Below are 10,361 nucleotides of genomic sequence, written 5' to 3' on the forward strand. Positions count from 1 at the left end.
GATATATACGCTTTACTCTTTTCTTTACATTCAGTTACTTTTACTGCTTTTGTACACTCCGTGATGGACATGCTGCAATCGTTTTATTTATTGACCATTAAGCTAACCGCTGCTGCAGCAGTACTGCTACCACTTACCAGCTAAATGATACCTCGGCTGCCGGGTCACTCTTTCCACGTAAATTCTTCTCTTTTACTGAGTTTAGTTCGAAGAAACCTCCCCTCTGTATTGTATAAAGTACTTAAACAAAATGATGTCCTTCAGCTTAACTAGCACGACCTGCTAAACTGAACCTAAGTGTGTCAAAGCCGAGGAGCATCACAAAAAAAAAAAAATTCCTCCCTCAAAATTCCTGCCGTAAAAAATTCATGTTGCTTTTCAACCTGGAAACAGGTCCAGAAAACGAAAGGACAGGGTGTAATTTAAAGATTGTTCACGCCTGCTTTTGTTGCAAAAGCTTATAATCTCTTTTTAAAATACGCAAACTTTCCTGGGCAGCACGGCGGAATAGTGGTTGACGCTGTTGTCCCACGACAAGGTTGCGGGTTCAGTTCCTGGGACGGGGGCCTTTCTGCGTGAAGTTTCCATGTTCTCCCCCTGCCTGTGTGGTTTTCCTCCAACCATCCAGAGATTGTCCGTAGGTCTCAGTGTGAGTGTGAGTGGTTGTTGGTCTCTGTCTGTCTCTGTGTGTTGGCCCTGTGATGGACTGGTGACCTGTCCAGGGACCTGTCCAATTAGAGCCGGGATTGGCTCCAACACCAACCGTGACCCGAAGCAGGAAAGTGGTGGATGATGAATGAATGAACAAACTTGAGATCAGTGTTAACAAAACACTGATCCATATAATATCTGTACTAATAACTTTTAAGACGTTTTTAACAGATGGCCAAACCCGACATGGCAGACTACCTAAAAATCAGGAAAGAGCACTCACCCCTCACCCATCTTTTGTGTTTTAAAAGAACTTGAAGCAGGTGATGGAAAGTCAAGGATTGGAAACAGCAGTTTTGTCGCCGGCTTCAAGTTTACTTCCAGCTTTTCATCCCTTCCACCTTGGTTTAATTTTTCGGCCCTGGAGGTTTCCGCTGAGTGTGCACTTACAAGTTTTGTTCAAGGGCTGCTCCTAAGTCTTTATTTACAGCTTCGTGATCACTATTTTCACACGCCATGCCGATTTTGGCTTTTCACCTATTCGTTTAATTTCCATCCAAACCCATAAGTGACACGTGCTTCCATCAGCACCACCATGCCTGATAAAAATCAGTGTAACAAACAGTTCTTTTGACCTTAGAATGAATTACACAGAGTAAAAAATTGCAGGAATCAAAACAGAGTCTCACAACTTTCTTTTCTTGAGGGTAAGATTTTAGGGGCGGAGAGGTGAAAGAGGAATGGGAGGCATAAAGATTCTTGAAGAGACACTTATTTCTCACTCTAAAAACACTTTTGTATGAACTCCTACAAAACAAACCTGTGGGCTATGTGAGTAAAGATAAAAAAATAAAAAATAAAAATAAAATGAAGCCAGGAATAAAATTTTAGCAATGGCAGATTATAGCCGCATTAAGTAACAGGGTTGTGCATTGCGAAAACGTATTGCTTGAAAAATGCAAAGGCATATTTGTGGTTATGATTTGGCCACTAATTTGTCTTCTGATAGAAAATGCGGAGGACAATTGAAAATAGAGGGTTTTGATTTCAAACACAACACCCATTCAACCGTTTTCTAAACCACTTTACCTTTTACTGACCGCAGCCACATGGAGAGGGAGACCTTTTGCAGCAGGGTGAGGACATTTCCACCCTCTGAACCATTGTTACAGTCCATCATAGACTAACACATTTGCACTCGTAAAAATACCTGCAATTTAGAGATCCTGTGTGAGAGGGAAGGGAACCAGGTGGAAATCCACAGAGACCCAGAGGAAAGATGAAAAAACTGACAGAGCTAACCACTGTGTCACAATACATACAATAACACAAGCACATGAGGGGAGTATGAATGTTAAATTTTATATGCGTATTCTGACCTAAATTTGAGGGTGTGTGTGTGTGTGGGGGGTGTGACACAGATGTGCTGCTCTGTTTATGAGTGGAGGCTCAGTGACGGAGAGTAAAGCTGAACGGACGGAAGTAATCTTACAACAGGAAACTACATTTCAGTGATTCACAAAGTGCGACCTTATTAGCCAGCAATTAAAAAGGCCTTTCAATTCAGCTCAATTAGCAGAGACAGCAGCTGACGCTTGCACATGGCAGTATTGATGACGACGATGATGATGATGATGACCATGATGATGCTGGATGGCAGCTGAGTTCAGTGACTGTGTGTGATTCAAAGAGACATAAAAAAGATAATTAGAAAAAAGTAATTTCCCCTTCCTTTTGGGTGCTTTCCATTTTCAGTTAGTGCAGGACCGTGACTTTCTGAACATAGACAGGCTGGTGTTGGCAGCGTCGGTTGTCATGGCAACCGGAGAGCATCACTCGAGGCCTCATCCGCTATCAACTGCAGTCTTGACCTCTGGTCCGCAGATACCTGACTCCTGGTGCTGGACGTGCACCTATGGCAGCTGCATAAGGCGCTTTAAGTGGAACAGTGCGATTGCCTTCTCGTCAGCGTCAGAAAGGGAGCTAGTTGGCTGCAGGATAAAAACTATAATCTCAGGGAAGTTGGGTCGGTATTTCTAGATGTGTTTTCTTCTTCTGGCATTGCTTGTGAGCCAAATCCGGCTCGAGAAAAAATATTTTGTTTTATCAGTCTGTCAAGATTAAAAAGCTTAAAGACCAGGTCATTTCAGAAAGAAGTTGCCCTGTTACCCCACAACAAGAGGTTTGCGGGTTTGGTTCCCGTACCTGAGGCCTTTCTGTGTGGAGTTTGCATGTTCTCCAGAGACATCATGTTTGAGTTGACTCGAACTTGTCCGTATGTCTGAGTGTGAGTGTTAATCATTTTAAGATAAACATTTCACTTTAAATTCAAGTAAATCCCCGACATTTTGAGGATATGAGTCCACATTCTGAGATGATAATTCCCCTCAGTCCAAACATGATGTATTTTCAGTAAAGTAGGAACAAGCTTACACATAACAATTAACATTATCAGACAGTGTGGAGTAAAAGGATCCCCCTCCCTCCAGCAAAAAATAAAAAATGACGGGACCTTTGATCGAATTTCTTTCCAAAAGCCTGGTCAGCTCAGGTATCTGGCAGGTTATCTCTGTTTTTAAATGTGAAGGGGTCCATGTGTCATGGGGGCACACTGAGCTCACGTGTGTGCAAACTGTAGAGAGTTTATCTTCTCCATCTCACTTCAGTTTGAATCAAATCAAACTTTTACATGAGGATCCATTCAGTATTTACGATGACACATTAAGCAAATCCACGTAATTACATAAATGAGGACCCTCTAATTACTTTAGAGTGAATTTGAATTATGCAATATTGTTTTTTAGAGACAATAAAACATGGATTGACTAAATTAATCTTGTGCCTGATTATTGTATTAAGCCACGTATTAAACGCAATTAAATTTGCCTCTACTCGTTAATGTTGTTCAGAATTATTGAAGGAAAACAAAACCAGTCGGTTAAGCCTTAATATAAATATTTCCTGGCATCAGGAGAGACGGAAATGTTACTGTAGCTATGAATATGAATGTAACCTCTGTGTTGATCTATCAAAATTGTCATGGTGGGAACTTGCCGACAGATAATGTACCTTGGGAACACATTTTTTCCATATGGTGTTTGATTACAATTTGATATTCAGGCGGGGAATGGAGAGTGGCTATAGTAAACACTGGATTACCATTATTACACTTGAAAACCTCGTGAATCTCATTGACGTCAGCTGCCGACTTATCCATTGGCTTTGTCTTGTTTTGCAGCTCGAGTGGCATTGTTTTCAGTGAGATGCGTGTTTGTTGTGTGAACGGACGCTTTAATCACACGAGGCCTGGTTCGGTTGCGGACATCTGATGTTGCACAACTTGCCCTAAATGACTATTTTACACTTCTCAGTGAGACGGGGTTTTATGAGAGAACAGTGTCTTACTGTATTTATTTTACTGTAAAGCACCACGGCAGGCTGTTGGCTGTTTTAAAACGTGCTACATAAATAAAGTCGACATTGACATTGACATTGACAACAGTAGCTCGGAGGATTTATACTCCTCTGGCTCGTTCTCCATTTCCTCTCACATCCAAATTACAGCACTGAGTTCAGTTATCAGGATGAGTCAAGACCGATGTCTGGAGATCATTGGCTGCAATTATTCATCATGAGCAAGCAGTAATTTATCTTAACCAGCTCCCCCCTTTTTCTTAATCATAATCCTCGTCTGAAGTGCTGGAACATCTCCACTCACTTGCCCATGTCCGGCTCTCCGCTGTAATCTCATCAGCATTTACTTTTCTTACCACCTCGCCCTGCTCTGGCAGCTATTTCACCTCACACAGATTATTAATTGATCTTTAGAAAAACCTGTGATGATAATTCACGATTATAAATTGATTTAAAGCCTCTTAATCTCTCATGGAAGAGCTAAAAACACTAATGTTGATATACATCTTTAAAAATTTCAAGTGTTCAGGCCGCAATTAAAAAGTAAGTTTGATTCAAAATTTTATGGATAAACAGTAACAGGAGAAGTATATCAAAATTAAAGATTTATCCGTCCACCAGAGTCTGGCGGCATCAGGGAGTTTAAAGTACACACCACTCGCTGGCAAAAGCTCTCAAGCTCCAATTCAACCTAATTCTGAGTCTTAAGAGGATTCTACAGGAAACTTTCAGACTAAACCTTCTTAAAAAAGTCTAGCAGCTTTGTCTGTAGTGAGAAAAGTGTTGATTTTGGCAAATTTGTGCTTTTAAGAAACATTTCAACCCCTCGCTATGGAATGAAGTCTGAAACACAATGTTGAGAGCTCAGATGAATGAGATACAGAATGAAGCACAAAATGAGATACATTAGTTTTATTTCCCATAACATCATGTTTCAGGAGAACTGTACACATAAATGCGTGTTTTTTAGACACATTTCATCTCGATGAGACTTGGTGTCACTGCCAAGCCTTTTGACTGCTAAAACGTTCGATTCAATTACATTCCACAGATTTCCCTTTTGGTTCATGTTACTCACATCATCCTCTGGGCATCACGGCCCGCGCCGGTTATGTGAATTCTCGTCAATGAACATCGGTTGTAAATAACATCAGACAAGCATGCACATTTCCACAGCCTCTGGAACAGAATACATTTATCACGACACACATTGTCAGCTGGCTAAATGCCCAAAATGCACCAATTTTCCACCTTGTTCATGTTCTTGCAAAGACACTTCTGTTCTTTTCTTTACCTTTGCCTCTTTATGCCAAAAGCAGTAATGAAATAATACATTTTATTACCATTATCTGCAAAAACTGCTTGTGACATTAAGATCTATATGTAATTAGTTACAAAACCCTGTTCCTGGCCGCGACATCCTTTGTATGCGTGTTGTGTAACAGCGTCAGGTCAGCAATCGTGTAATATTTCCAGCCTATGATTGAATTCACGCCTGAAAGGTTTCGGACTGATGGCGGAAACAGAGATCCCACCTGCGTCGAATGAGCTGCAGCCAATTAAATGGCGACCAGGTTTAAATATTCATCAGTGGAAGTGGATTTGTGCTTTACGGACATTTTTAATAGCTGTATAAATCATGCTTTCCATAATCACAGTTTGAAATGCGGAGCTTGGCGGCTTGTTTGTAAACAGTAGAGGCAGTGCATACATAATTACAAAAGCCTTTTCCCTCCCGTTTGCCTTTGTACTTCTTGTATGACAGCATTATTATTTTCATCTCAACGAAGATGATGGTGTCATGCTGTTACATAACCCATAAACTACTAAAACCTGTGTTCTGCATGGTGAATGTCTGGATGACAAATATGGCGGCTTCAGAGACTGACGTGCAGTAAATCTTCTGCCTACATATGGCAGCTTATAAAAACTATATGAGGCAACGTGTTTGTGTTGTACCAAGCAAGTAGCTCACAGTTGCAGAGAACAGTTTCCGATAGATTTGCTTTACTTGGCTTTAATTTTGCCTTCATTTATCAGTTGACCGTGTGAGAAACAAGAAATGTGAGGAGAAAGAAATATGGATAAGGCTGCCAGGTTCCCCCGAATCATCCTGATTTTATATGTCTCACAAAGTTACCAGGTATTTGTAAAGCATACTGAAGCTGATTTGAAATGCTTTGTTGTATTTCAAATCACACTATGCGAAAACCACGGTGAGGTTCAATAAAGTAATTTGATTGTGATGCCTTAGCGCATCAGAATGCCGTTGTTGAAAATGTTGAAAATTCACATTTTATCAAGCTTCGATGGCTGAAGGGCATCTTGTTATCTGTGGTCAGTAACTTTGAGGTGCATCTGTTAAACTGAGCAAAGTGGAGTGACTGCGCTGATTGGAGGCATTGAGGAAGTTGTCTGCTGTGCTCTTACCAGAGATCACACGGTAGAAGAAGAAAAGTCAGACTCTGGGAATGTTTCAGGGAATTTCCTCTTCAAGGGGAATGTTTTTAGCGTGAATGAAGACTGTGTGTGTGTGCTGAGGGGGTTGTAAGTGTGATAACACAATGCAGAGATTTGAGTGTCATCATCATGAGTGCAGTAATTAAAATGATTAGCAACACATAGAAACCTCAGCTTTCATCTCCAAATGAAAAACAGCATGACAACCTTCACTGATTACTTCCTTGTGATTTTATTTTGAAGGCAGAAATCGTATTTACATCATTAATATGTATATATAATTATGTTTCTTTTTCTTTTTCAGATTTTTTTTTTTATTTTGTAATTTACACTTTATGATAATAAACCTCAGTTCACAGTTTTGGACTCAAAACCGCCATTATGATGTTTTGCCTCACATATAATCAACCATAGCACACAAATACACCAGAAGCTTCTGTTGTAGGGAAATCAACTTAAAGCGCTCGGCTACAATCTAACTAAGCTTAGTAGACGCAGGGAAGTTGTTTTTGTTTTTTGTTTTTTGTTTTTTTTGTCGTTGTTTTTGTTTTTTCTTAGTGTAATTGGTAGAATGTATGCAGATACATTATCAGTTTTTTATTTTTTATTTTTTTAGAATTACATGTATTTTCTTTGGCTGCATCCACAAGCAGCAAGTTTTCAGTTTTTTTCTCTTTTTTAATTTCAATAAAAAATAAATAAAAATAATAGATAGTGTTTTGTGGCCCGTTTCCCTGAAAAGTGTTTTAGCGGCGGATTCATTATAGGATTTCTGGGAGTAAAGAACTAACTCTAATTATGTGCAGGGGGGGGGGGAGTGTCAAGCTTGCAAGCAGTGGCTCATATTTGGCTGCATGGATAAGTAGGTCCAGAGTAAGGGTGCGGACAGGGAGCATAGGGAACATGAATGAACGCAGTTACATAATTTTGCTGCGGGGTGTAAAGAAAGAAAACAGAAAAAAGAAAAAGATAATATTTGTTCCTCTGTTTCAGGAATTGCATTTCTTGCCTGAGGTCTACATGTGAACTGCTGCATTGTGCGGCAGAGAAACCTTTTATACGAACGACTGTCCTGAATACGTTAAAATAAAAAGCAGCGTGGCTGCGTCCCAGGTCTTCTGAATTGATTCCTTTGTAATAGAAAATATGGCACTTGCCGTAATATTTAAAATTTGTCACTGTTGTATAGCTGTTGTGTAGTTGTAAGGCAGTACTTCTGACTGAAAAGAAAAAGAAAAAGACCTTAGAGGTCTTTTCAAGATTTACGCCCCGGTGACATCTTTACACACTGAACCCCGTTTCAACAACGACCACATCTTTGGTTTAAATTTAAGTCTTTACTTCCTCACAAGTGCATCTAAAACACACAGATGTTTGAACAGATGTTTTTCTTAAACCTGACAACCTCTTTTTTATTTTTATTTTTTTTTTCTTCTTCTTCTTCTACTTTGCACCAACTTAGTCTCCACCCCTGCATTCCTGATGATGACATGACCTTCCCTGGTCTGTTCCTGGCTGACGCTCCCTATATCGATCTAAATGCTGTATCCCATCTTTCCACCTTCCTCTGCACCACAAGTGTCAGACACAATTGTTTGCTTCCAAATTCTCCTTCTCTGCTTATAATGCTCTTGCGTCTGTCCTGTCCTATAAATATTTATAGAACGACTTTGTGCTTTTGCATCTGTTACCATTCTTGATCTATGGCTTGGCACATTTTCACTCTGTGTAACAAATACACAAATTTGAAGTGAATTTAAATGTGAGGAAAGCTCACATTTTCTTTTTTTTTTTTTTGTTGCTGTTCATTACTGGAACCTGTTTTTCTTGGATATTTCGTTTTGTGCAATTACAGGTGGATTCCTTCTCCCCACACTGGAAAAACAAATGTATTCACAGAGACGCAATGTGCATGCCAAGTGAGCAAGAGGTTGTTTTAGTTGCACTTTGCAGCTTTAGCAGATTTAATGGAACAATAAGTTAGACATTGTTCTATAATAGTAGCTATTGTTTGTGTGTGTGTGTCTTTGTTTGGGGGGGTTACTGAGCTTCGGATATATATATATATATATATATATTTTTTTTTTTTTTTTAAAAATACACACAATTTGAATACATCTCCATTAACATTATACCACAGTTAAAAACCACACTGACACTAATTTACAAAATGTCTTTTTGAAATGTCTTCAGACTTCCTAACATGGCAGCGTATGAACTGGAAACGTTTCAGACAACAAAATGTTTGGTAGGCACCCTGAGATGGGAATATATATGGACGTGAGCTCGACCTTCCCAACCATCTACACCTTTGGAAACACACCGTTCAGTCGATGACCAACGATCCCTTATCAAATCACTTGTGACCAAGTGACAGCACGACTGAGAACACTTCTGCAATGTCTTCCTTTTTGCTTGTGTTTCCGTTAAAGCGTGCCTCGGGTGAATAGGTTTATCTTTTCTCTCTCTTTTTTTTTTTTTTTCTGAGGAAAGAAATTAACAACAGGTGATATTACCTATGAAAATGAATAACTTGAATTTTTGCATAAAATTTTTAATGTAGAAGAATGAAGAATAAAAGTTGCCACTGACTGCATAAGTCCTGCTGCATATGATGTAGGAGGCGGAGGAAAACCGGCACTGCTCTGCATTGCTCGGCTCACATTCAGTTCATGTCTGTTTTCTTTTTTTTTTCTTGTTTTTAACGCAAATTTGAGTTCACCCCAAAATGTCATTGTCATCATGTGTCCTAGGGAGCATCATGACAGCTTACTTTGAGGCATCTTAATGCACTAAAGTCAGGAATAGTTGGACCCCCATTAACTGTATATGACATTTACTTTCTTTTTGAATTGCATAGCAAAGTGTGCATGAGGAATCACCCATGCTCCTGCACTCGGCAATTTTGGTGAGACTGAACTACTTATTGCGTTGTGATTTTATTTTATTTTTTTTATGCATTGACATCGCTGTGTGGAGTTTTGTTCTCCCAGTATGAGGAACCCATTCCCAAACTCTATTATAATTATGAATTCACTTTTTTTTCCATCTCTTTGTGACGATGGCCGTACCTCAACAGTTTTTCATTTTCAGTAGCACGTTCATACATTGTTTTTTTTATACACTGTATTTTTTTAAAGTTATATATTCCCCATTGACATTATGAGTTATCCACAAGGAGCGGTACAGTACATTGTGATTGTTTTGTGCTCTAATGTTGAGCTGCTGTAGTGGAAAATTAGCTCTACTCAAAATGACCAGTATTTATAGCATCCTGGTGACTGTGATGTTATATTCGTGGCCAAAAATATGATAATGAATGTTTATGGAAGTGCTGAGTGGAATATTTGGCCAATCAGAAACGTTACAAAGTTTTGAGAAGTAACGTCCTTGGTGCAAGATGAAAGCAACATCTAACCTTGCTGGAAATTGGCTGGTTGGTTTTTTTTTTTTTTTAATTCACATTGTTTTCACGCATTTAAGCATATTTAGTTTTATTTGAAATATCAAAGGCTGCTGTCTGTGCAGCCCAAATTGACCTGTGCCATGATAAAAGTTAAATAATATTCAACCCACAGCAGCTGAGCAATGCGGATGATATGCAGACTGATTGCGAGAGCAGCAACGGCAGATATTTAGGCGTCCGTCTGCACCTGCTACATCACATGCAGCGTTTGTTTTGAGGCTTCCGGAAACTTTCAACAGCTAGGTCTTAGACGTAGTATAGTGCCAGTGTTTTTACTCTCTTCATTTCCTGAATTAATTGATCAATGCTTATTACTAAGATTTTGTTTCCAAGAGGGTCAGACCTGAGCACTTTCCTATCACTATGTAAA

This window comes from Echeneis naucrates, chromosome 14 (assembly GCF_900963305.1).
Source record: "Echeneis naucrates chromosome 14, fEcheNa1.1, whole genome shotgun sequence".
NCBI lineage: Eukaryota > Metazoa > Chordata > Actinopteri > Carangiformes > Echeneidae > Echeneis > Echeneis naucrates.